This window comes from Echinops telfairi, unplaced genomic scaffold (genome assembly GCF_000313985.2).
Source record: "Echinops telfairi isolate 266 unplaced genomic scaffold, ASM31398v2 ScPeMD7_2;HRSCAF=8, whole genome shotgun sequence".
NCBI classification, from domain to species: domain Eukaryota; kingdom Metazoa; phylum Chordata; class Mammalia; order Afrosoricida; family Tenrecidae; genus Echinops; species Echinops telfairi.
In genome coordinates, this window is record NW_022103898.1 from 69,474,903 (window position 1) to 69,500,785 (window position 25,883).

At 39.0% G+C, this 25,883-nt stretch overlaps 1 pseudogene; it reads right to left on the reverse strand.

Annotated features, from left to right (window-relative positions):
- Window positions 1-11,650: 11,650 nt before the first annotated feature.
- LOC115870557 lies at window positions 11,651-13,042 on the reverse strand (annotated as a pseudogene).
- Window positions 13,043-25,883: the final 12,841 nt, after the last annotated feature.

Below are 25,883 nucleotides of genomic sequence, written 5' to 3' on the forward strand. Positions count from 1 at the left end.
TAGTTAAAAATTCAAGCTCTTAATAGCAGTTGGAATCTCCTAAGATACTCTAGTGTGTAAGAACTTTTGAACAATGAACACATACCTTTCCAGGAAAGAAATATCAGAGGTTCTGTTAGTGTAAAGACTTCTAACGAAATCAAACAAAAATTTTTTTCATTTTAGGTTTAGATAACTTTGATTAGGTAAGGCCAGTGTTGTTGAAACTGAGAAAGTTCCAAGTTTATAAATAATAGCTGACGGCAGCTGTGACTGTAGCACTGGGCTGGTCCCACAATGTGAGCAGCCTGATCCCATCAAGATGTACGTTCTCAGAAGCCCTACGGAGGGTTACTAGGAGTTGAAATGGCTGTGAATTTGGTTTGGCCCAGTCTTTCGGTACCCAAAGCACGTATCACATATGGCTTACTAAAAATATACCTTATTCAAGTGCTTGTGCATTTGGGAAATAGATGCTGTGATGCTGTGAACTGGGGCAAAAGGAACTTGCGTGTCCCAGGACTCATTACTGGAAAGCCATGACGGGGAAGTCTTCTGCAGCATTCACCCAGCCCAGGCTGCCTTTTTAGGAAAAAACTTTGATAAGCATCTGCTTTGCATTAGGATTTACATGAATCTTGAGACATTAAACCCTTTTTAGAACTGTTATTTTATTTCTTAAGGAGCAGATTTTAACCTTTTGGTGGCAAGTGAGATGAATTGAAAGGTGGAAAAAAGTAGATGATTTTTCTAGGAAGGAATGAAAAAATATTTCACATAAAATTTTAACTTCTTAAAATTTTTAAGACCCTTCTATAAAGAAATGGTTTTTTATGCAGAAATATTTTTACCATCTTGATTTGTGGTTCATATGTAATTTTGATTTATACAAATTTAAATAACTTGAGATGAAGAATCTTCAACTGGTGGTTAGCCTAGAAACTAATGAAACATCCAACTTTACAATAGGAAAGACTTGGGCTAGAGTTTCTTAAAATGATTTTTTAAGCTCTGTAAGGTAGTCTGTGTTAGAACTGGGGCTTAAAATCAGAACTGGGCTAGAGAGCCCTGACCTTTCTCCAGCAGACATTCCGGTGGTTTGGAATTACTGACCTTGCAGTTCAGTCCAAAGTGTAACCACTACACCACCAGGCCACCTTAACACACCTTGTAATTTAATCTGCAAATAAACAATCATGTTTCCTCTTTAAAAAAAGCCAAAGATGTTGGAAAGAAGAGTAGACACATTTATGGTTATACAATGATTCTATGATTAAACAAGTAAGTTTTTATCCTTCAGAAATTTCAAGTAGCACTTGTGAAGAGAGGGGTTTTGCCCCCAACTTTCCCCCCTTCCCTGAATTATTGAAATAGATACTCCAGCTAGGAGCATACACATAATAGGCAAAATTATAGCCTGTACAAAGATTCCATAGTCCCTGATCCCTTGTACTATTTGTATGTTACTATACGACAAAAGGAATTTATAGGTGTGAATAAATATACCAAGAAGTTAACCTTAAAATACTGGCTTTTACTCAATTTGTATACTTTCTCAGATAGTTTTTACTAGTTGTATCAGAGAACAAAGCTAACTACTGGATTATTTAGTGAAACCTATGTAATCTCATGAACCTTTAAAATAATTAAATCGATGGATGAATGAATGAATGAATGAATGCAGAAGAAGATGTCAGAGACTTCTGGAGATGTCAGGGAGAATTGAAACATGAGAATAATTTGAAGTGCTGTTGATGGCTTTGAAGAAGTAGGGCCACTAGCCTAGGAATGTAGGCAGCTCTAAGAGAATGATCCCTGGCTAATTGCAAGGAAAACGGGAATTGAGGCCAGTACAGAGCTGGACTCTGCCAATTAGCTGAACAGGCCTGGTGGTGGGTTCTCTCCTACAAACTCCAGCTGAAAGTCTAAACCAGTCAACACCAGGGCGAGCATTTGCAGAGGAATCAGCAGAGTACCCCTGGAATGTTGATCTACAGAATTGTGAGATAATGGATATGGCTTTAAACAAATTTGTGATAATTTGTTATGGTCAGAATACGATGAATATAATGGATATGTATAGAGGTCAGAAGGATAGCTTACAGGTATATTATAAATAAGATGCTTGTTGGGAAGGAACTAGGCTTGAGAAAATATATGGTTGAAATAGGATTGTTCCCCTGACAGCAAAGACAGAGACAATTCTAAGGATACAACTTTGTGCATTTACTTAAATTGCTTACTAGGACAGCCCCTTAGACTCATACTTAAGTCTTAATTTTTAATTACAAGAGAATTAAAAATATCTGCCCTATTTCACATAATTGACATATGGCCCTGAAGACACCAGAAAGTACTGTTTGTGTTTTGTTTTGCTTTTACAGCACATGTAACAGAATTAGAAAATTCTGTTTAGAATCTGAGTCAAGATTATCTTCCATCCCAGAAGGTTTCCATAAACCCATGTTGGGAGCCTCAAGGCTCAAAGTGAGCCTTGTGAAAGTCAAGTTAGGAAAAGCACAGGAAGGAGCATGGTTCTAGACTTCCTAGAAATCTAGGGCAGTCTCAATCTAGAACTTTGGAATGGAAATACTTTTTCATTTCCTGACTTTTCCTTAAATTTGATTATTTTTCAGATACCCTTAGCTAGTTGCCTAAGATCACAAGCTAATTACTGACCAAGGTGCTAATCAGAACCTTCACCTCTAATCCGTAAAATATACATATATCTAATGCAAAGGGAGATCCACACTCCTAGTTCAAATGAAAGGGTATTCAAATTCAGTATTCTTTAAAAGTTTTAAATCTTGAAGCCCTTATATATTCTGTTCAAAAATGGCTCATTGTGATTCAAAAGCTTGTACTCCCCATGGGACATATAATTTCACTTAAAGCTATTTATATGTTGAACTTGGATCTGTAGAAATTTCCTTTACCAGAAGTAGGAGGCATTAAATAGATACTAAAAAGCCCTAGAAAAGTCCTGAGAAAATGATTTCCAACCCACACTTTGACTTTTATGGGAACCTGGAAATGATTCATGAAATCTTGGCTAGATTGTGAGTATACGTACATAAACTTTCTTAGTCCTCATTTTACTAATGCAGATCATTTTTGCTAAGAATTGCAATAAAAATAGTGTGTATTAGAGCTCTGGCTATGTATAGACTAAGGAACGTTCTAAGAAGGTAATTTCCTGTGGAAGATTAGGGACAACAGATGTGATTCTGAGAGTGGTTTACAGGGTAAAAGTGGCATACGAAAAGTGAGTGAGGATATTAAGAAAGCAGGGAATATGCAGAGATCCACCAAGGTCCTGGTGCACAGTTTATGTAACGAGGTAAGAAAAGTAAGACTGGATGGTTAGAAAGTTGAAGCCGTACAAAATTTAATAAAAGGAATTAGGTGTTAATTTTTTTTTAAAGGTGAAATGAAGGAGCAGATTCTAGGCTGGATTTTCATCAATGTCTTAAAAACACTACCCTACCCCACTGTTGCTACCAAGTGGGGGTCAAATTAGTTTCTTTACTTTTTATTGTGATTTGGGTGAAACTCTATAGAGCCAATTGGTTTTCCATTCAACAATTCATCCCCACAAAGTAATAGTATTCATCGCACACCCTCGATGTGTTTATTATTTCCTTTTGTCCCTTTTCTTTATCCCTTCCTGCTTTAAAAAAAATCATTTTATTGGGGGCTCATACAACTCTTATCACAATACATACACACATCCATTGTATGTCAAGCAACATTTGTTGCCCTCATCATTCTCAAAACATTTGCTTTCTACTTGAGCCCTTGGTATCAGCTCTTCCTTTTTTCCCCTCCCTCCGCTCCCCCCCCCCAACAAACACTTGATGATTTAAAAATTATTATTATTTTGTCATATCTTACACTGTCTAACGTCTCCCTTCACCCACTTTTCTCTTGTCCATCCCCCACGGAGGAGGTTATAATGTAGATCCCTGTAATTGGTTCGCCTTTCCACCCCACCCTCCCTCCACCTTCCCAGTATCCCCACTCTCACCACTGGTCTTGAAGAGATCATCCATCCTGGATTCCCTGTTTCCAGTTCCTATCTGTACCAGTGTACACTCTCTGGTCTAGCCAGATTTTTAAGGTAGAGTTGGGATCATGATAGTGGCAGGGAGGAAGCATTTAAGACTAGAGGAATGTTGTATGTTTCATCGTTGCTATACTGCTTTATCCCTGGGAAAACACTACTTGTTCTAAGGAGCATGTGCCTCCTGGTGTTACTATTTACCTTATATACTAGTCTGTTGTTAGGCTGAAAACTGAGTCTTGAGGGGTGACAGGGCTTTAGTCTTAGGAGTTCCACAGTCTCTGTCAGAACAGCAGACCTAGTGTTTAAAATTTTTTTATCATTATTTTTATACAAAGCATTTACAGTATTGCTACAAAATAATAGAAAGTTATGTTAAACACAAATAGCAATATATGAAGCCATTGTTTGTTCACACATTCTCCACCTAAGTCCACCGTCGTTTTGAAGGCCCCCCAAGGAGACAAGAGGAGATCCGGGAGCTCAGTGCTGGTGTGTTGGGCTGAAAACGTCAGCACTTTGAAACCACCAGCTGCTCCTTGGGAGAAAGACTGGACTTTCTACTCCCGTAAAGAATTTCCGTCTCGGAAGTTCACAGGAGTATTTCCACCTTGTCCTATGGATCGCTATGAGTTGGCATCAACTTGATGGCAGTGAGTTCGAGGTTTTTGGTTTAAGGAAATGAAGGCAAATCAACTACTGAGTTACCGTCCACGAATTACAGAGACAGGTTAACATACATTTTGGTTGGAATAACTCTTGACATGTATGAAGTGGAATCCCCGCAGAAATACTTTTTGCCTGCCCTTGTATACCTAATAACATGCACAAACCAAAGAAGATACAAAACATTTTTCTTCTACAAGTCACAGTAAACCATAAAATGATACAAAATTGATCTGTCCAAATTTTATAGAATTGGCATTATTTTCAGTGTTTTACATTTGCTTCATGTAGAACTTTGGACCTCAAGTGATTCATGCTCTTAGCTACATCACATACTTTGACCATACTATCAGGAGCGACTAATCCATAGAAAAGGATAGAATGCTTGCTAAATTAGAAGGATGATGAAAAAGAGGAAGATGATCAGAAGAAAAATTGACAGAGAACTGTAAGCCTGGTGTTTAAAAAAAAGTGTAGTATGTTCCACATATTTCTCTGACTCGGTCTAGGACCTTCTACTATAATTCCTTTCAGAGTGGTCAGCAGCAGTGGCTGGCACCATGGAGTTTTTCTGGATGAACAGGCATGGGGGTTGAGGTTCATATGGTCCATTAATCTTTTGGACAAATTACTTCCATTTTTCTTCAATGTTCTTCTCTCTTCATTACTTCAGATGAGGATAAATCAATAGCTACAGTCTAGATGACTGCTCCCCCACTTTGAAGACCCTAGTTACTACTCATCAGCATAGGATGCAGGGCATTGTCTTTGTGAATTATGCTATGCCAATTGACCTTGATAGCTGAGGTCACAGTAAAGCTGGGTAAAATCAACATTGCCACCAATACTCTGACTTCCATGGGCGCACTGACTGCTGGACAGGATGGATGGATGCTTGTAGCTGCTACTGTTAAGGAGTCAGCCAAGCTGCAGCTCCTCCACCATAATCGCCTTTAAATATTTAGGAAGCTGGGACATAACCATTTCCAAGGTGATGTTTACCAGCAGAGATTGCCAAGAATTTAATGGAAGATGATGTCTGCTTGCTTTTTGCCTCTCACCTTGGCCTGTGAATAATTGACAGAACATAGCGTGCATGCAGAGCTTTAGTTGTAAGGGAATGAAAAATATTTACAGCATTTCTGTTTATTCATCTAGAAGACAAATGGATAAGATTGTGTGTCAAACCATCGTTTTTAGTTGAGAAGTTCAAAGAAAGCTGGGGTCTTCTGTAAAGATAAGGAATTTAACTTAATTTTGAAAAGAAAATTAACTCACATATATGCATGTGTACTGTATTCCAGGGACAGTTCAAGCCACTTTACTATATATTATCTCATTCAATTTTCTCAATGAGAAATTATCCCGCATTTATATTCAAGGAGTCTGGGGTACATACTGGTTACATGCTGGGCTGCCAACTGTAAGGTCAGTGGTTTGGAACTACCAGCTGTTCAGCAGTAGGCTTTCAACTCCCACCAAGAGTTAGCTTGGAAACTCACAGGGGCAGTTCCACCCTGCTCTGTGGGGTCATCATGAGTCAAAATCTACTCAATGGCTCAACCGAGGTACATGGACATTATGATACTTGACCAAGATCTCAGAGCCAGGAGTTTGTACTCATGAAGCCAGGCTTTTTTTCTTTTTACTTAATTTTTTTATTCTTTACTAGATTTTTAAAAAGTACACATAACTCTGAACATAGCGACCTCTTGTATTCATTCACCAGACTGGGAAAAAAATTCAAAGGATACAATGTGTAAAATTTGAGGGTAGATTGAAAAGTATTGCCACCACGCTTCCTATACATGAGTTTATTCCAAACAAAATGAGTCTAAACGTGTTTCTGTGATCAGTGGATGGCTGTGGAAAAGTTCTCTCAGTAAAACACTCATCTCAATGGGTGCCTGGAGACAATTTCTAATCCAAATATTGACTTCAGAGGGACCTGCTTCATTGTGTACATTAGACAGATCGGGTCAGAAGATTATGGTGATTTTTTCCCTGGGATTGCCAAGGGGGCAATCATTACTGATTTCTTCAAAGGGCACAAGATGATCACAGGGGATTATTATGAAGAAGTTTTAAGAGAATTATTTCTTTGGGAGTAGCAAGTGCTGTCCAATGAGAATTTTACCCCATCCACCTCATAGTCTTGATTTTCTTTGGGCTTCTTTTTGCTCTCAGAACTTGAAGATTTACAAGGCATACTCCTCAAAGCGTCCACAACTTTCACTTAGATCTAGTGTAGATCAAAGACTGCAGCTTTCCCTGGGGGAAGTGTGAGACAGACAGAAGCACTGCCTTCAGAAGTGCATAGACTAGATAGAGTAGACTAACTTCACATGCTGACATTTCTGTTTAATAAGATTTTGTAAGCAATACATGTTGACTTACCCTTGTACATATGAAGCTTTCGAATTAAGCTGGCTCCTGTTAGGACCAAGCAGAGCACAATCAAATGGAATTACATTCTCTTTTTAAAAGATAGTTGTAATTGTAGCACAGTCTTATTAAAAGAAATATGATCAGTGCTCTAATCTGGAATGTTACAACATCTAGGTGAAGGCGCACTTGGAATGGAACCTGAGTATGGTTTCTCCAGCATCGTCCTACCATCTGTCAACATTCCTAAAGGGAGTAAGAATGTACGTTGCAAATTCAGAAAAACAAACAACAAACTTGGCCCAACTTTTCAAATTAGATCATTAATTACTATTACAATCCTAGTAGATTGGTAGGTGTAAGGTAGAAAGAGAAAGCTTTTGAAATCCTTTTAATTGCTAATTGAACATATGACCTCTGGTAGGAGACCAGGTTGGAAGCACATTGATAAAGCAGGACCCCAATATATCGCTGCGTAATCTTTTTCTACTAATATTCTCCAAGGTTAAAAAAAAATCATGGAATAATACTTCTGCTGAATAGCAGGCCAATCTTAGGATATTAAATTCATAAGAATTTATAGAAAATGATAGCTGAATTCCACTGCTGATCTCTCCTCACTACACTAATAAGAATGCATTATGTAAACACTTTAATAATAATGATATATTGTGGCACAAAATAATTACTTTACCTATGCTACTACATTTGAGCATTTGAGATTGTTACACAGGTCCACACACCCCCTCCCCTTCTCTAAGAGGAAGCAGTGGCGCCAGAATTACTGGCCAGAAAGAACTCTGGAAATGGTTGTGCCTCGAGTTGTTATACAGTGTGCCTTTTTACACAAGCACAGATTTCATTATTTGAAAACAAATTCCTATACGGCAGGATGAAATAATCTTTTCAACATGACACAGAGTCTGTTATCAGTAGATACAAGAATAAATCTGTATTAAACAGAATGAATCTTGTTCTGCTGATGTGGCTACAGACGTTTTGACAAATCATTTGAGTCAGTGAATCAAAAACTATATAAAAGAAAGTATTTCTATAACTGGTGAACTGGATGGTTAAGAGAACTCAACAATAAGCAAGTGACACCTCTCACTATTTTTTGAAAACACAATGCCATGATGGCCTTAAGAATCACTGTAGGCCCGCTGCCCCTGAGAGTACCAGGAGCTCGATGCCAAACACACTGTTGCATGGTTCTCAGAAGCTTAGGCTTCTAATATGTTTGAGGAAGAGAAAGGTGGATGGCGTTTCCAGCATTGTTTTCAATGTAATTTTAAAAAGAATTTATGAGCAATGTGGTGTGATAGTCCTTAATGCCTTAACAAGATGACATTAAACCAATTTTGACTGCCTGACTCTTTTGTAGTGGTTTAGAGAGCACTGATTCATTAAAACAAGCCCAACTGCTTATTTTAAAAATAATGATGTTCCCAACATTTCCCCACAAATATTTCTGATTTATACTGAGAGAGTAATGTAATATTGAATGACTAATAATTCATGTTTGAAAAGGAAATGTTTCCTGCAAAACAGTTACTTAGCAAATACTAAGCTGCAAAATCACCTTAATGTATAGTTATATTATGCGGCAGTTACATAATCTCCTGTCAACTTATTAAGGGGTGGAGTCTAGCCTGTCAATCAGGTTGCAGCTTGATGACCTCATTTGGAGGTACAAAGGAGATAAATAGCTCACTGGAGGCCAGATACATACAGACTCTCTGCTTGATCTTCCTGCTGACAAGACACATGGAGCTATGCTAGAGCCCTGGAGCTGGAGGAGCCACATGGAGAGAGCCCTGCCAGTGTTGCAATGTTTCCACTGCCACTGGATCCATAAGACTTTACACCTACTGGCCTGTAATCTTCCTGCATTCAGCACCATTGCATGTGTTGTGTAAGTCTGAAGAGAAATTTACAGATTGGTATCAGAAATTTGCGCTAATATCGAACTTATGGACTTGATCTGGACTGGACTGGGATGTTTTATCAATATATAATTGCTCTTTGATATAAAATTCTGTCTTACACACACAATAAGATAAAAGATAATTAGTCCACATAGCAGTACAGGGCTTAGTTCAACTTACTTCTGTGGAAGTGTTAATATACTGGAAGTCCTTCAACTTACTAAGGCTGCTGGGTCCAAGGTCAAAGAAGCAGACAGCTGAGTCTTTCCTTGGGCAAAGTCCGCCCATAGGCAACAAATAGCAGGGGGTGGGGGTGGGGGTCACCAACAGTCAGCTCAGTCACCAACACTAAGCTCAGGAGCTTAGTGAAGCAGGCCCAGATGGGATATCGAACTCAAGCAATGCAAGACTACAGGATCCACCAGGCTCAAGCTCCAGCACCAGCCTCAAGCAGCTTGGCGAAGCAGGTCTTAAAGGAACCTCAAGCTCTAGCAACACGATCCATGTGTAGCTCCCATGCTGAGGCAGAAAAAAGAGCTAAGGCAGTCACATGCTGGTTCGATAGAGCAAGGGAGAAAGGGGTAGGCCTTCCCAAACAATTTATCTCTTTGTCCTCCAATCAAACTGCAACCTGATTAATCATACATGTTCTTATTTTCCAGGTTGGCATAATAAACCTACCTATCACATGGTATCATTTCGATGAGTACTTGGTCTTCCATTCTAAAGCCAATGCAAGTAGAATACATCCAGTAGTGTCGCTTAGAATATAATGGCAATGAGAAAAGTGGAAAAATGGAATAAAAAGATAATAGAATCTTCCCATGAACTTTCTGAAGCACCTCTTGAATATTTTCTATACTCACCACTTTAGATAAAGAATCAGGAAGCGCTCTCAAACACCGAAAACAAAGGAATACTTGTTTTATGATCTATCAAGTAAATAGTGACATAAATGATCATGCATGCAGGCATTGACCTCAAAGCTGTGCAATAAAGAATCAAAGAGTTTAAGACCAGAATTTAGGAAAATACACAGTATGAGCTTGCTGAAGAAAAAAGAAAATTCAAAACTTCAAGGTTATGGTATGCATTCTGCATAACTTCAAGAAGTTGTGCGTGATCTTTGTTAATCTGTGCCTCACCATATTCTATCGCATACTTGGGTCTCAGGGAGGTAGTTTATAGTAGTTCCACCATGTGCTCATGAATAATGGACTATGTAATTTTTAAAAGTAAAATAATTTATTATGGGTTTAACTTTTTATACAATAAAACAATCAATAGATACAGAGTTAAAAATGCCCTTCCTCCCACCTCCTACATATCTGATCTAAAATTAAATTTGTTCAGTTTATTTTCTAGGAAAAAGCATGGAGACACACAGCAGTTTGAACCTATCAGGTGGTCAGCAGGAGAAAGATGAGGCTTTCTCCTCCAGCAAATGTCTACAGTCTCCGAAACACACAGAGGCAGACCTATGTGCCCTATAGGCTTGCTATGATTAGGAATAAACTCATGGTAGTGAGTTTGGTTTATGGAGTTTTACATATATATGACATACATGGATATGAATATGGACATGGCATAGTCATCAAACTAGACCTAGACATAAATACATATACATATTCTGTTAAGGGTTCAACTACGTAATTTTATGGTCTTTCTATGTAGCGGTTTCAGTAGCTCTACATGTTGAATCATAAAATGGAACCACATAAGGCGTATTTCTAATTTTTTTTCCCCCCTGAAAGAACACACCAAACACATTAGCATTTATTATATTTTAAACCAATGATAAACAGCCAGCTTTACTTTTAAATATAAGCTTTATATTACATACTTAAACAATTTTTAAAACTTGCTAAATTGTCAGCATCTATGCCCAACTAGAAACCATCCTTGATTTATATCAAACCAGAAATGTATTTCCATTAAAATCTTAATAACCTTCATTCCTCAAAACTGAAAAAAAGAAAAAGAAAAAGAAAGAAATTATTTTTGTCGGAGGTTTGTCCTGGCAATGTTAAGTTCACAGCAGGTTAAGACTATTTGGCTCATATTTCAAAGAAAATGGAAAAAGCAGGATCCATGCTGGTGTTAGTATACAATTTTCTCCCAGCTTTACTAAAAATTCACAGTTCACCTTGGATTAAGTTTAGTCAAAAAATGGCATGCATAAATTTACAACTATTCCAAAGACCAAAATAAAGTCTTGTGAATATGAACTCAACAATAGATTCAAAAGTCTATGACAAATATGTTCTCTGATGAGCCACTTAGAAATACTTTAGATCAGGAGTCCTGGTTGCATAATAGCTATGTCTTGTGATTATGTGTTGGGCTACGAGCTTCAAGGTTAGCAGTTTGAAAACACCAGCTTCGTGGGCGAAAGATGGGCTTTCCACTCCAGTAAAGAGTAGCAACCTTGGAAACTCATCGGGAAAGTTCTTCCTTTTCCTAAAGACTCCTTTTGAGTCAGCACCAATGGCAGTGAGGTTTTTGTTTCTTTGTAAGATTTGTAGTTATACTGATCATAGAGTTCATTTGGAATTTACAAACAAAGTTCCTGTTAACCCTCAAATGGTGCTTGTAATAGTTCAGCATTTGTGTTACATGAGTACACTGATTACTTGTGACCCAAATGTGGTGCTTGTTCCTTACCATTTATTGTTAAATGTTTTAACTGGCCATCGCTTTCAGCTTCTACTCTTTGGGGACCATTCTCAACAATTCTCTTTGTCATGGCTTTCCTGCCATTATTTTCATAGAAGTTTAGTAGTATAGATTTGAAGTTGTCCATGCCACTACCACCAGATAATGTGGAAGAGAATGAAGTCAGGCCTTCACGATCCATTTGGATATAGTAAGTCCTATATTAAAGGTCGAAAATGCACTTTTAGAAGATGGAAGCCAACTGAAGGCAGGGGAAAACCATTCTGCACCTGGCCTTTGGCTTCCACAAAGGCCTCTGAGATTCCTGAAAGAGCCCTCGAGGGGATCTTCAAAGCAGTCAAATGAAAATGAGTCCTTTCCACCAAAAAAATTACCTGAAGACATCATCTGTAGTATGAGATTTAAAACCAAACAGAAATGGACTATCAATATGACTTCCACCTCCACCTCCACTTCCCCCATTTAATCCTTCTTTGCCATTTTTGTCATAGTTGTCCTGTTTTTTAGCATCTGGTCACATCTGAAGTGCCTCAGCCACTCTGCTTTCTCCTTATTCTCAGGATTTGTGTTAGGATGCCACCTCCGTGCCAACTTATGACATTAGAGGAGTTTGGCAGGGAGGAGGAGAGGCTGGGCAGGGAGGCCCATGGTTTCCCCTCAGGTCCGGCATGGCTGGTGCTGGTGGAGGTGGTGGTAAAGACCACCTAAAATCTTGGAGAATTTGCAGAACCTGTCATGTGGAGTACTTCCATACAACTAACTGTGGCAGACAGTTACATTTGATAAATTTATCGCTTCCAGAGTGATTTTATCTGTTTCTGCTAAAGAAGCTTTTCCTACAAGATGTCTAATTTCTGCTAGGTCTCTTTCCTGCAGAAACGCCTTAACTGTTGCCCTCAGAGAAACACACTAATAAAAATGTGAAGCATTTGTATTAGTAATCATCCAAGGCATGGCATGCATGTCTTTGCTATAGCTGGTTAGTCAGTTGAGCTAATTTCTTATTTATGCCCCCAAATACCTGAACAAGACCAAGAGCAGCAGAGGTAACTGGCTCACCCAAACTACCACTCGGGGGGGGGAAAACTGCTCCGACAATGCTAATGTTCCCTTCTCGTCCAGCATTTCCAAGACGTGTCACTATGCTCAGTCCTAGAAAGACTTGGAAAGGGCATTAGAGTATGCAGGATTTCACTATCTGTAGCATTTCAGCCAGGCAACAACAGGCTTCAACCCTTCTAGAGGTAGGTTCAACTACCAGACTGACATCATCACCTATGTCACAGAAATATTTAGACAAAGTAATTCTCATATAAAGAGAGGCTTCTCTAATGGCAGCAGGCATGGCGGCAGCTTCACTACTAAAGCTGTCATCTTAACTGACTCGATCTTATCATAGATGCTTAACTTCTCTCGTGACCCCTGGGAAGTCCCAAAGGACTTCAGACATCTCATCTCTCTTTTTACTACCTTCTGGAGAGATTATTACATCACGGTGGGAATACTTGGATAGGGACTGTGGTGTGACGATCTTTTCACAGGGACAGCAGTCATTCCTCTCTGTACAGACTGGAAAAGGGCATTGAGGAGTTTCTGGCCAATCAACAAAAGATGATGGGCTGGTGGGTTTGCTGAAATTGCTAAAAACAGGCCAAACTTGGACCATGCTGAAATTCCTTGATGCCTTCAAATTAAGCTCCACTTCAGCAGCACATATTCTATAATTGGAACAATATAGAGATTAGGATGGCACTTGTGACAGCTGAGATCCAGATCAGTGAAGCATTGCATGTGTTTGTAGCTTACACATTTTAGTGCCGGCTAATGAAACACCCTATTTTACTGGACGCATTCTGATTCACGGGGACGCTGTAGATAGAACAGAACTGCTCCTGCGGGTTTCTGAGACTAACTGTGGAAGTAGAAAACCTCATTTTTCTCCCTCAGAAAAAAATAGTGGTTTCTAACTGCTGACCTTGCATTTAGCAGCCCTCAAATAATCCAATATGTCACCAGGGATCATTTTGCTAATTATACCCCAACAAAAGCCACTATGCTTATTGTTATTTTTAATAAAAGGCACCAAGATTCTGTCAGAGGTATGCTCCTAAGTGGAGCAGTCTGTGACTGTTCCTCTGTTTCATGGGGCAATATGGTTTTGTTTGATGAGCAAGTTTTCCTTGACAATCCCATACATAGTTCCACCATAGATATGACCCAGGAAGGGGCCACGTGACCCTACAATTTAATAACCTCTCCAACCAACTCACTGTGGCCCACTCTTGAAAGTTTATATTTGGCTGGGCTTACCATATCACACACTGTAACCACAGGTCCCAAGACATCTTGCACATAACCAAATATGCTTTCTTTATTTTCAAGTATTTTAGGTGGCTTGAAAAATCCATTATGATAATTTACCTCTCAAGGCAAGAGTTGCAAAGAGCAGTACTAATTAACCAAGCCATGTTCTTAACTATTATATTCTATTGCTTCCAGGGGGGAAGAACCAAGGGAGGATTCCTAGAGGTGATAATGTCTAAATTAAGTATTAAAGTATGAATAGTAATTTTCAATATAAAGATGATAGGAAAGGGCTTTTTAGGGACAGTGATACCTGGCTCCTTTATATGGGAGCAAAACCATCATTATTTAGGCAACTATTATAGTTGTGTTAGTCTGGGTACATTAGAGAAACAAATCCACAGAAACTCTTATGTATAAGAGAGGGTTTTATATAAAGGGTAAGTGCACATCAAGAAACCATCCCAACCCAGTGCTGTCCAAGCCCATATATCCAACATTAACCCATTAACCCATATGTCTGACACCAATCCACAAAGTCCTCCTCCATCTCACAAAACACTCACTATGATGACGACTACAGGAGGAAAGCCGAATCAGTGAGCATGTAGGCATCTCAGCGCTGGCAGGGGTCTCCACACGGCAGCTCCAGCACCCAGGGCTGCATCAGGGTAGGTCCATGTGGCTTCTCCTCAGGGATGTCTCACAGGAAGTGAGCCCTGCCAGCTGAGGCAGGGACCTGGCTAAGGCAGCTGCACCCTGGTCCGACCATCAGAAAGCAAGAGACCCGAGAACTAGAAAGGCAAGGCTCACCAAGCCATTTATCTCTCCACCCTTCAATTAATCCCACATGTGTTTATTGGCCAAGTTGGCACAATAAACTTTAACTATCTCAATAGCAGAGGTGAGAATTCAGGAGGACAGAAGAACAGGAGTAGGACATATGAAAAATTTAGGTGGTAGGATCACAGTTAGAAAGCAACCAAGAGCAAGTGGAGGAGTATGGGAGGATTTCCTGGTTTATAGCTCCACTATCATTCATGGTTCTTGGAGTAGATAGGTGGGTCCTATTTTCAATAAACTGAGTCTGTTGCACCTGTGGGGCATCTAAGTGGAAGCAGCTGGTGTTGTTGCTCCGTGCTATCACCATGGCTCCACAGAATGAAACAGTGTCCAATCCTGCACCACCGTCACAGCTGCTATGTTTGAGGCCATCGTTTCAGCCACCATGCCAGTCCATCTCGTCCAGGGTGGACTGTGTCAGTCTTACTCTTTTATGATGCCTCCTTGTGGAAAACTAGCAGTGAGGGAAACCTGACTGGGACTTATTCCCTAACTTAGAACAGAGGGAAGCTGGAAAGCGAGTATTCCACGGTAGGAAAGCCACCACTTTGGTAAGTTAGAGATGAAGTCCAAATATATTCCCCTGTTTTAAATATCATTCCCACAGATTCTCCCCTAACAGCTATGCTGCCTTAAAGTGAGCACATGGTTGACTGCATCTCCCTGTAGAAGCACCTTCCCTGCCAATTTCTTCTAAATAAATTTGCTTTATAAACAAAGTGATTTAATGCATGACCACTGAGCCAGGGACAACTCAATTCAATTGGTTGACATGCATGCTTTTCCTTCAATGTTGTTTCCAAAATTATATCTTCAACTTGTTTGATTTACCGTTCTCAGAGCTTTTCATATGAAACATTCTAGTGCTACTAACAGCTCTTTGGAGTGTGAGGAAATGCACTAAACTAGATTGAATGGTGAGGTCTTCTCTACTTAACCCTACTCATAGTCATCACATCATATTTATTACTTTTCAATGAACTATATATTTCTTGTCACTTTCAGTTACAGAAAAAAGAAACTCATTTCCTGCTTCTTTTAAATAAAAGCACCAAGATATGCAGACTATAGCACAAGATTCACTCTAAGGTGAAATTCCTTAATCTTTATGCCAAGATTTCTAATGATAAAACTACTAGAGGAACTTTGGTAAATAATTTTTCATTTCCATCTTCATTTGCATAATTTAAACCTATACTAATGAAAGGTCATTTTAACAAAAATAACCACATTTTGGAGACCCAGCCATATGGAACACTTAATGGAAAATTTGACTGGGAGTAAGAAGACCCAGGCCCCGGTCAAGTTTGCACCAGGTCAAGTTTGCACTAGATTTGTGTCTTACCTTTGTACAAGTGCACACACATTTGAGGGTGACCTCTTCACTTCCCCCATCATTCATGTTATTTTATGTGGATGTTGAGACCGTAAATGCATTTCAAAATTTTGAGTACATTTTATAAATCTCTGTTATTTTTGGAAACAAGGCTTATTTTGTAATTGATACTAGGAGTTATTGCATGGTAACCATGGCCAATTAGTTTAGGCACATGAAATGAGTCTAGATAGAATTTCAAATATAAGTCTTACTAGTAGTAATCATCTAACACTTCTCTGTGAAGGTTTCCCTACTATCCTAGGAACTCTATTCCCCTTTCAAAGTTCTGTGCTTTGTGTAGTTAATGTTATACATATTACACTAGACTGCAATTATTTTGTGGGTTCACCCTTGAAGTGCAAACTCCTTCAGTATATCGGTTAGACCTCACTTTTGTCTAGACACAGTAGGGTATGTGATGAATGACTAAGATACAGGTGTAGAAGTCAGTCTGGCTGGGTTCAGAATCTGGTCCAATCCATTTCTATCTCTGTGACTTTAATCTCTCTGTCCTTCAGGTTTCTCTTCTATAAAATGGAGACAAAACTAACAGTATCTACCTCAGCTTACTGTTGTAGGTTTAAATGAATGATGCCATCTGGGTCAGTTAATGTTTTAGGGACCAAAGTATAAACATTTCTTAAGGAAAAGAAAATATAGGATGATATTAAAAACCCACACCCATAACATGTAAAATTTGGACAACAAAATCCAGAACAGCAAAACAACTTTAAGAAAAATTAACCGTCGAATAATCTCTCTATTTTTTTCCAGGAGAAAGAGGAAGCTTTCTACTCCTGCAAGGAGTTCCAGTCTCAGAAACACACAGGGGCAGTTGTGCCCTGTCATTTAGGGTCACTACGAGTCAGAACTGACTCGATGGCAGTGGGCACATATATTATTTCTACTTTTTTAGTGATATGTTCTTTGATTGCTTTTTCTACCTAGAGAATACAAGAAAATATGAAGCAAAAGAGGCCATCCCTAGACCCCATACATGTGACTGAAGCCGTATTCTTGTCTCGAAGCCTAGCTTTCCCAGTGAACACCGTGAGAAGGGTGTGGGAAGAGAGCCTTTGGCGATCTTCCATAGACTTCACCCAAATGTCAAAAGAATGCATGGCAGAGAGAGATTTAAGAATTCAGTTTAGCTGTGCTAGGGGCTGTTTGGGAGAGATTGTCACAAGGCTAGCCTTGACCCAGGGCATTATTAAACCAGCAGCATCATACCCTGACTCTTTACTGGCTACTATAGAAGCCCTAGTTTATGTGTTGGGCTGCTAACACACGTTAGCAATTCAAACCTACCAGCGGCCCCATGGGAGACAGATCGGCTGTCTGCTCTCAAGTTTCACAGCTTCAGAAACCCTATATGGGGTCACTATTAGTAGACCTCGACTAGACAGCAGTGGGGTGGAGGTGGGGGTGGGGCTTCTGTAACACGAAATTTCTTTCTTTCTGCTTTTTTTAATAAATCATTTTATTGGGGGCTCGTACAACTCTTATCATAATCCATCCATCATCCATTGTGTCAAGCACATTTGCTCTATGGTGTACACACCAAACCTTTCAGAAAATTAAGGGAGAATTGGATTGTAAGATACAGCAACACATTTTTGGGAATTATCTTTTCTTTGGGGTTACTAAAGAGAATATAATAAAATTGAAAGCGGAAGAAGCATCTTTCAAATACCCTGTCTTTAGAGGAATGAGGTCCTTTCATTTATCTGCTCGAACCATGTTGATCAGTTAAAATTTGGGGCACAAAGGGTGAGTATTCTTGTCAGAAAGCATCATCCGAACAAATATATATAAAATGGGAAATGCCAACTCTTTTATGACTATACTAAGAAGATTTTGGACTATCACTCGTGTCTCTAGTCAGCTTGCACAGATTTGGTTATTAATCTTTCACTAACATGGAAACAAAATAAGCTTCAGGGAAAATGTCTAGAAAAATTTTCTTTAATTAATGAAGACTATTTCAATAAATAACATATTAGTTTATGTCTGCCAAAAGAAATGCCAAGAAGTTAGATTTTCTTAGAGTAAATTTTTTAAGACAATAACTAAAATCTAATTTTTCACTGTTTTCATTTTCTTATTTTCATACCTTTCGGATGCAATGGAGATTTCTGTTTTCTAATATACAACCTTTTAGAAATCCAAAGTCAGTCTGTACATTTGGTTTTCCTTTGAAACCATGATTAATTATTGTAAAAGGTACATTTCATGGTGTTAAAAAAGAAATATGTTCTGGGCTAGAAGGAAAAATTAAAGAAGGTTGCCCGAGAGTACAGGTGACCTGCAACTTTCTTGTATTTGGTAGCAAAGGAAAAAAGGATTTAATTTTAAGTTAAAAACAAAACAAAACAATAAAAAAACCTTCTTAGTAGTCCTACAGTAACACTTTCCCCAGAAGTATATCAACGATGGCTAAGTTTCTTGATACTGTGTAAAGTGAAGCATTGTTATTAAAGCATCTGAATTATTTAAGTGCCATGCACTTAAAATTGTAATAATTTTACATAGTAAATAAAGAGAAGACCAACCTTCTCAGAAATTCCCTGATTAGTCTCTTTTTATTCCAAATAATTATGAACTCAAACATAGAGGGCAGGGGGCAAAGTAAGCTGGGAAAGATGCTCTGTCTGAAAACAAATATCTAAGTCACTTGCAAAGTGACTCAAGTCTATTTAAAAATTTATATTCTTAAACTATTTTTGGTAAAAATTACTAATATCTAATATTTGATGGTAGACGAGGGGTATAAGTCTCCTCCCTGTCTCAATCTGCTCTACCTAGTGCACACACTGTTACTCTAACAGCTATTTATTAAGACTAGCACAAAAGAATCCTTTAGTCTAGTCTGTAAATTTGATGAAGCCCCAACTCTCTGTTTCTTGGATATTGCACAGCACCTTTATGGAACATTCACACAAGGTACAGCTACAAGATTGAGCTGAGTTGGTTTTGGAGTCTGAGTCAGGGGGCAAAGGACCTACTAACCCAAGCTATAATATTTTCAATAATCTCCTATGCATACAAAAACTGGACAGTAATTAGGAAAAACCGGAGAAGAATTGATGCACTTCAATCATGGTATAGGCTAAGACTATTGACTGCCAGAACAAAGACCATTCAACAATCGTTGTACCAGTACATCAACAGGGACTTGTCAGAAATTCATATCAGAGTCAGAAGAGGACATGGAACAAAGGATATCATTGCTGATGTCAGATGGATCTTGGCTGAAATCAAGGAATATCAGAAAAATATTTTCTTGTTGTGTTAGGTTGGGTTGACTAGAGAAAAAAATCCAGTGGTACGCATAAATATGTGTAAGAGAAAGCTTTATATCAAGAAGTAATTATATATCAAGCAAACATTCCATCCCAGTCCAGATCAAGTTCATAAATCTGATACTAGTCCATAAGTCTGATACTTGTTCATAAATCCCTCTTCAGACTCACACAGTCACACACAGTGATATAAAATGCAGGAAGATCACAGGCCAGTGAGTGAAAAGTCTTGCGGACCCAATGGCAGTGGACACATCTCCAGGACTCTGACAGGTCATTGGCAGGCCATTGGCAGGTCTCTGTGTGCCTTGCCTGCAGAGAGGTGAAGCAGAGAGAGAGAGAGAGAGAGAGAGAGAGAGAGAGAGAAAGTTCCCAGGATCCTCCTTATGAGAAGACCCCACTCACTATGAGGTTCCGTCAAGCTGTGATCTGATTGACAGGCTAGATTCCACGTATCTTCTTATGAGTGCCATGTTGGCACAAGAAAACCTAACTATCACACTTGTTTTTATTGATTATACAAAGGAATTCCACTAAATGGATCATAACAAAATGTGGATAGCATTGAGAAGAATGGCAATTCCAGAATACTTCATTGTGCTCATGCAAAATGTACACATTAACCAAGATATACATCTTAGGCACATAATAAATGTTAGCTATTTATAGATTAGCTTACCATAAAAATGCTGACCACACTCTCTACATAGGGGTAATTAGCAGCTAACATTTGTGTAGTATCTTCCAAGTTACAAAATACTTTCAATTTACTGTTTCATTTGACATAGCTTAAAAGAAAGCTAGGAGTTGTAGAGAAATGTGCTTATTTTAGATAAAATGTTTTAGAGTTGGACTCATTGGCTAGAAGGTAGACCAGTTTTAACTTGTGTGAAGGGGAAGTCAATATACCACAAGCGGGAGGTTGGCAAAAAATGATGGAGTCAGGGGAAGACATTGGGAGATTTGCAAGAGTAAAAAACAACAGCAGTAAGTACTATTAAATTCACAGCCCTGAAATAATGGTGCTTTACAGGTAGATACATGGATAGACAGAAGGACTCAATAGTTGTGGCAGGGAGAGTGGGATCATACAAACAAATATATATAGGTTTCATAGAGGACATTTGTACATGGGTATTTATATTGGCTGCAAATCTATCCATGAACATGGTGGAGCCTACAGGGGCATATTTATGAAACCTTCTTATGCATTGCCAAATACCTCAGAATACCACATCAATTGACACAGTTTAGTTTACAGAGTGTTTACATCCTACTTGGATTGGTAGTGACTGGGGTCTTAGAAACTTGTGAACAGCTTTCTAAGGTGCAACTGTTGAGCCCTTCTGAAGGAAAGAAGAGTGAAGAAGATCGATAGAAACTTGGAAACATGGACTGTGGAAACCCCAGTCTCCACAACCCTAAGGCCTGAAGAACTATGTGGTGCCTGGCTAGGGATCACATTATTAGTTCCTGGGAAGAGCGGGATAAAAATGAGGAATCGAACTTTAAATCACAAGAGAGACCAGGCATACTGATCAGATAGAGATTGGTAGAACTGCCCAGACTATGGTCTTTATTCTTCAGGTAAGAGTTCATTGCCCAGCATGAAATTGGGGAGCTGTTAGAAAGAAGTAAGCGATGTTTGGAAGCCAATTACTCAGCCTCCATGAACAAACAGCTCTTTCAATTGACTTGGTAAATCATTAAAAAACAAAAACTTGCTATTTCTTTTCAAAGAATTGGTATTGCAGGGGTTAGATGGCTGGTTGTTAATCAAAAGGTCCGCAGCTGTGAGCCACCAGCCACCCTGTAGGGGAGCGATGACAGTCTGCTTCCACAGAGATTACATCCTTGAGAACCCTGTGGGGCATTTCTGTTTTGTTCAGTAGGTTGCTATGTGTTGGACTTCAGTTAATGTCACATTATAACTGTGTTACGTAATTCCGTGTTAACTTGAAGTGAGGATAGGGGTAGAGTCTAGCCCGGTTGCTCACAGCCTGATGGTGCCTTCTTGTGGGTGTGAACTCTTCATAAGAAGGGTCCTGGGAACCTCCCTCTCTCTCTTTCTGCTGTCAAGTCACTCAGAAAACTGCCAGAGACACCACCATTGGATGGACACAACTCTGCACCCATCAGGCCTGTGATCTCCCTGCATTCTGCATCACTGCATGTGGCTGGTGTGTCTGAAGTGGAATTTTTGGTTGAATATGGGACTTATCGATTAGTATTGAATTTATGGACTTGATTTGGACTGGGCTGGGATGCTTTCTTGATATTCAATTACTCCTTGATATACAGCTCTCTCTTACACACACACACACATATATAAATATAAGTGTCACCGAATTTGTTTCTCTGGTCAACCTGGCCTAACACAGTAGCAATGATTCTAAATTTTGCATGGACTCTGGAAGATGGCATTGGATGGTGAATGATCTGGAGGTATAAAACTTAATTTTAAAATATTTTAGGATGTGAGCCACAGGCCATTAATATTTATTTTCCCAGATCTTAAAACATACAGATGTGTTTGGAGAATACTAAGGCCACTAATTGCATTTAATCTGGCTGAATCTGCACTGTCATTTCAGATTATGGTATGAATTTTGAATCTTACGCTATAATTTATTATGTTGATATTGAACCAGTAATCACAGTAATTGGTTGAGCATATACTATGTTCTAGGTACTATGTTGTTGTTGTTACTAGTTGCTGTTGAGCTGGTTCCCACTCACAGTGACCCGATCTTCGAGCCCATTGTTGCAGCCACTGTGTCAGTCCATCTTGGCAAGGACTTTTCTCTTGTTCACGGCTCCTCTTGTGGCTTATACATTCCCTAAGCAGTAGACGCTGTTAGTTTCGTTCTTCAAGTCAGAGCAGAGGCAATCAAGATTAAGGAATTGTCTGAGAACACTTAAAAGAACGAAGCCCAATTAAGATTCAAGTGCAGGCCAGGAGTCTCAGTGGCTTCTCACTAAAGTATTCTATGTCTCGGCGTCAGGAATGGTTACGTTATAACTGAATTGGGAATTTAACAATATGGTCTAATGTTTTCAAAATGCATTTCACGATTTTGTTCCACTTGAAAATACATTTTACAGGTGAAAAAAAAACCCCACTGTGATAAACAATAGTACTCAGTAGGACATAGTAATGCATTTCTATGGATGAAATAAAATATGATCATAATGTAGATTTAATCACAACTAATACGCTAGATAATCAATTTACATGCCAGATGTAATTTTGATTCTATATAAAGAAAGAAGAGAAAACAAATTGTTCACAATATTTTTAAATTGCTTCAAAGGATCCATAAAACCAATTTATGGGTTTACGCTCTAACAACTCCTAATAGCCCACCTAAGTGTCAGTTTGTCATACTCTGGTGGCTTTCACATAGCTGGAAGCTATGCCACTGCTATTTTAATACCATCAGAATCACCCACGCTTATCATGTTTCCAACTAACAGCAACCTAGGAAGAAGAAAGAACTAGTCCACTTCTGAAAAATTGACAACTGAAAACCTTATGAAAAACCGCAAACATTGTCTGACACGGTACAGAAGAGGGTACTCAAAAGATGCTGGGAGCGTGGATCGGAGGTGGAGCACAGATTTCCCACCCCTCCTTTGCTGATGGGGCACAACTTAAGATGAGAGAAACAATTGTAATATCTAGTTATAATTTGAACATGGACTGTATGAATCTAGGGGAGTTAGAAAGGAATGCATAAATAACCATACCATAGGCCTTACTGATCTGAAATGGATTGGTATTGACAAATTTGAATCAGAAAATGAGGGAATTTACTATGCTAGGAATGACAAATCCAAGAAGAATACATCTCATTCAACATAAAAAAGAATATTTCAATATCTATCTTGAAGAACAATGCTTTCTGTTAATAGGGTAATATCTATATGCCTACCAGGGAAATAAGTTAAAACAACTATTACTCAAATTTACACAAACCACTAAAGTCAGTGATGAAGAAATTGAAGACTTCTACCAACTTATTCAGTCTGAAACTGATCAAACAAGCAATCTAGATGCACTAATAATTACTGGTGAAAGAAGCAAAAACAAAGAAGGTTGGAAAATATGACCTTGGTGATAGACAAAAAGCTGGAGATCACAGGAAAGAATGTTGTAAGATTAATGACTTCTTCATTGTAAATAAATTTTTTCAACACCATGAATAGAGACTACACATTGACCTTACCAGATGAAATACACAGGCATCGAATTGACTATATCTATGGGAAGAGACAATGGAGAACTTCACTATCATTAATCAAAAGAGTCCAGATGTTTTGTTCGGCTTTTGTGTGCTCATACTAGAGTGTATCTCAGAGGTGTTATGTCAATGGAGGTCACCCTCTTAAAACTATATTATATGCTTTTTAATTTTTCGGTATATGAAACCCAGGATTGATGAATCCATAGGAACAATAAGTAGAATAAGAAGTTTGAGGGGAGGGGGTACAGTGGTGGGGGGTAAAAGGGAGATGATGTCAAGGAATCCATGTAGAAAAGATTGTTTGGAAACTGATTGTGGTAGCAATTGTACAATTCTACTTGACGTGATTGAAATATGGTGAGATCGTTAAGGTTTATTGTGCCAACCTGGCCGATAAACACATGTGGGATTAATTGAAGGGCAGAGAGAGAAATGGCTCAGTGAGCCTCCTTTCCTAGTTCCCCGGTCTCTTGCTCTCTGATGATTGGACCAGGGTGCGACTGCCTTAGCTAATTCTTTAACTCAGCTGGCAAGGCTCCTTTCCTGCAAGACATCCCTGAGGAGAAGCCACATGGACCTACCCCGATGCAGCCCTGGGTGCTGGAGCAGCCGTGTGGAGACCCCTGCCAGTGCTGAGATGCTTACACGCTCACTGATTCAGCTCTCCTCCTGCAGTCGGTGCCATTGCCTGTGTTTTGTGAGATGGAGGAGGACTTTGTGGATTGGTGTCGGACATATGGACTCATATTTTACTTATGGCATTGCACTGCACTGGGTTGGGATGCTTTCTTAATGTACATTTTCCCTTTATATAAAACTATCTCTTATGTATCTATGAGTTTCTGTGGATTTGTTTCGCTAGTCTACCCGGACTAACACATATGGAATAATAGAGGTATTAAATTCCAGCTCATTAAAAAAAAGTTCTGGTTGAAGCTGAAGAAAATAAAAACAAGTTCATCAAACAGATCCAGAATACAGCTTAATTCCATCTGAATTAGAGACCATCTCAGGGCAGATTTGACATGCCTGATACTAATGACCGAAGACCAAATGATGTCTGAGATGGCATCAAGAACATTATACAGGAAGAAAGTAACACGTCATAAAAGGAGAGGAAAGAAAGAAAAGATCAAATCAATTCACTTTTGTTTGATAGGGAACTTAGCTATTTTAGGGCACCAGGACACTGGTACGCAGGCCTGGTGATGCAATGGTTAAGGGCTAAGCCCTGAAATGCAAGGTTGGTATTTCAAACTTACGCAGTGGCTCTGAGTCAGAAAGACTTGGTGTTCTGCTTCTGGAAAGACTACATCCAGGAAAACTCCATGGGGCAGTTCTGTTTTATGATTTGGAACATACTTGGTAGCTCCTGACAGCAGCAGCAGGATGCCAGTTAATACCCTGAGCAGAGCAAATAGAGGATAAAAATTCGCTTCCTCTGGATGTTTAGCCGTGCACCTGCTAAGCATTTAAAATGAGTCATGGCATCTAATGCTCATTATAACCGCACTGGTTTTGGATTTGAAAACTTTACTTAAGTGTCCTTTCTGTTTCTACATCACAAAAAGACTATACAAAGCTTTTTGAGAGATGCTGGCTCTTGAAAATTAAGAAATTACAATCAAACCAAGAGATTCTGGAATCCTTCAGATTGGTTTGTTGCAGTCCTCTGTTCAATTGGAAGAGAACAAAAAGACAGAAGGGGGAAAGAAAGAGAAAGTTGATGGCTTTTCTGGCTCTTGAAATATTTAGCGGTGCCAAAGGAGAAATAGGCAAGCCCCAGAAGTTTGAGTGTGTGCCATCAATGTGAAACTGATCTATCTTGTGGATGCTTTCTTAAAGTTAAAAAAATTCTCTCTCATATGTGTTTGGCAAGTAAAGTGACAAGTTGAAGATAGCACTCTAGGTCCCAGTTGTAGCGTCTTCTACCCTGGGTCGGGATTCTATTCCACCTATTTGTTCCCTTGGCCTTTTGACATGGTTTTCATCTAGCGTTTGTGTTAGACAGGATTCTCTAGAGAGACAAAACCAGATTGCTAACAATTTTACATATATATATTTATATAGATAGATAGCACAAGAAACAAACAGTTAAATTATAAAACAGTA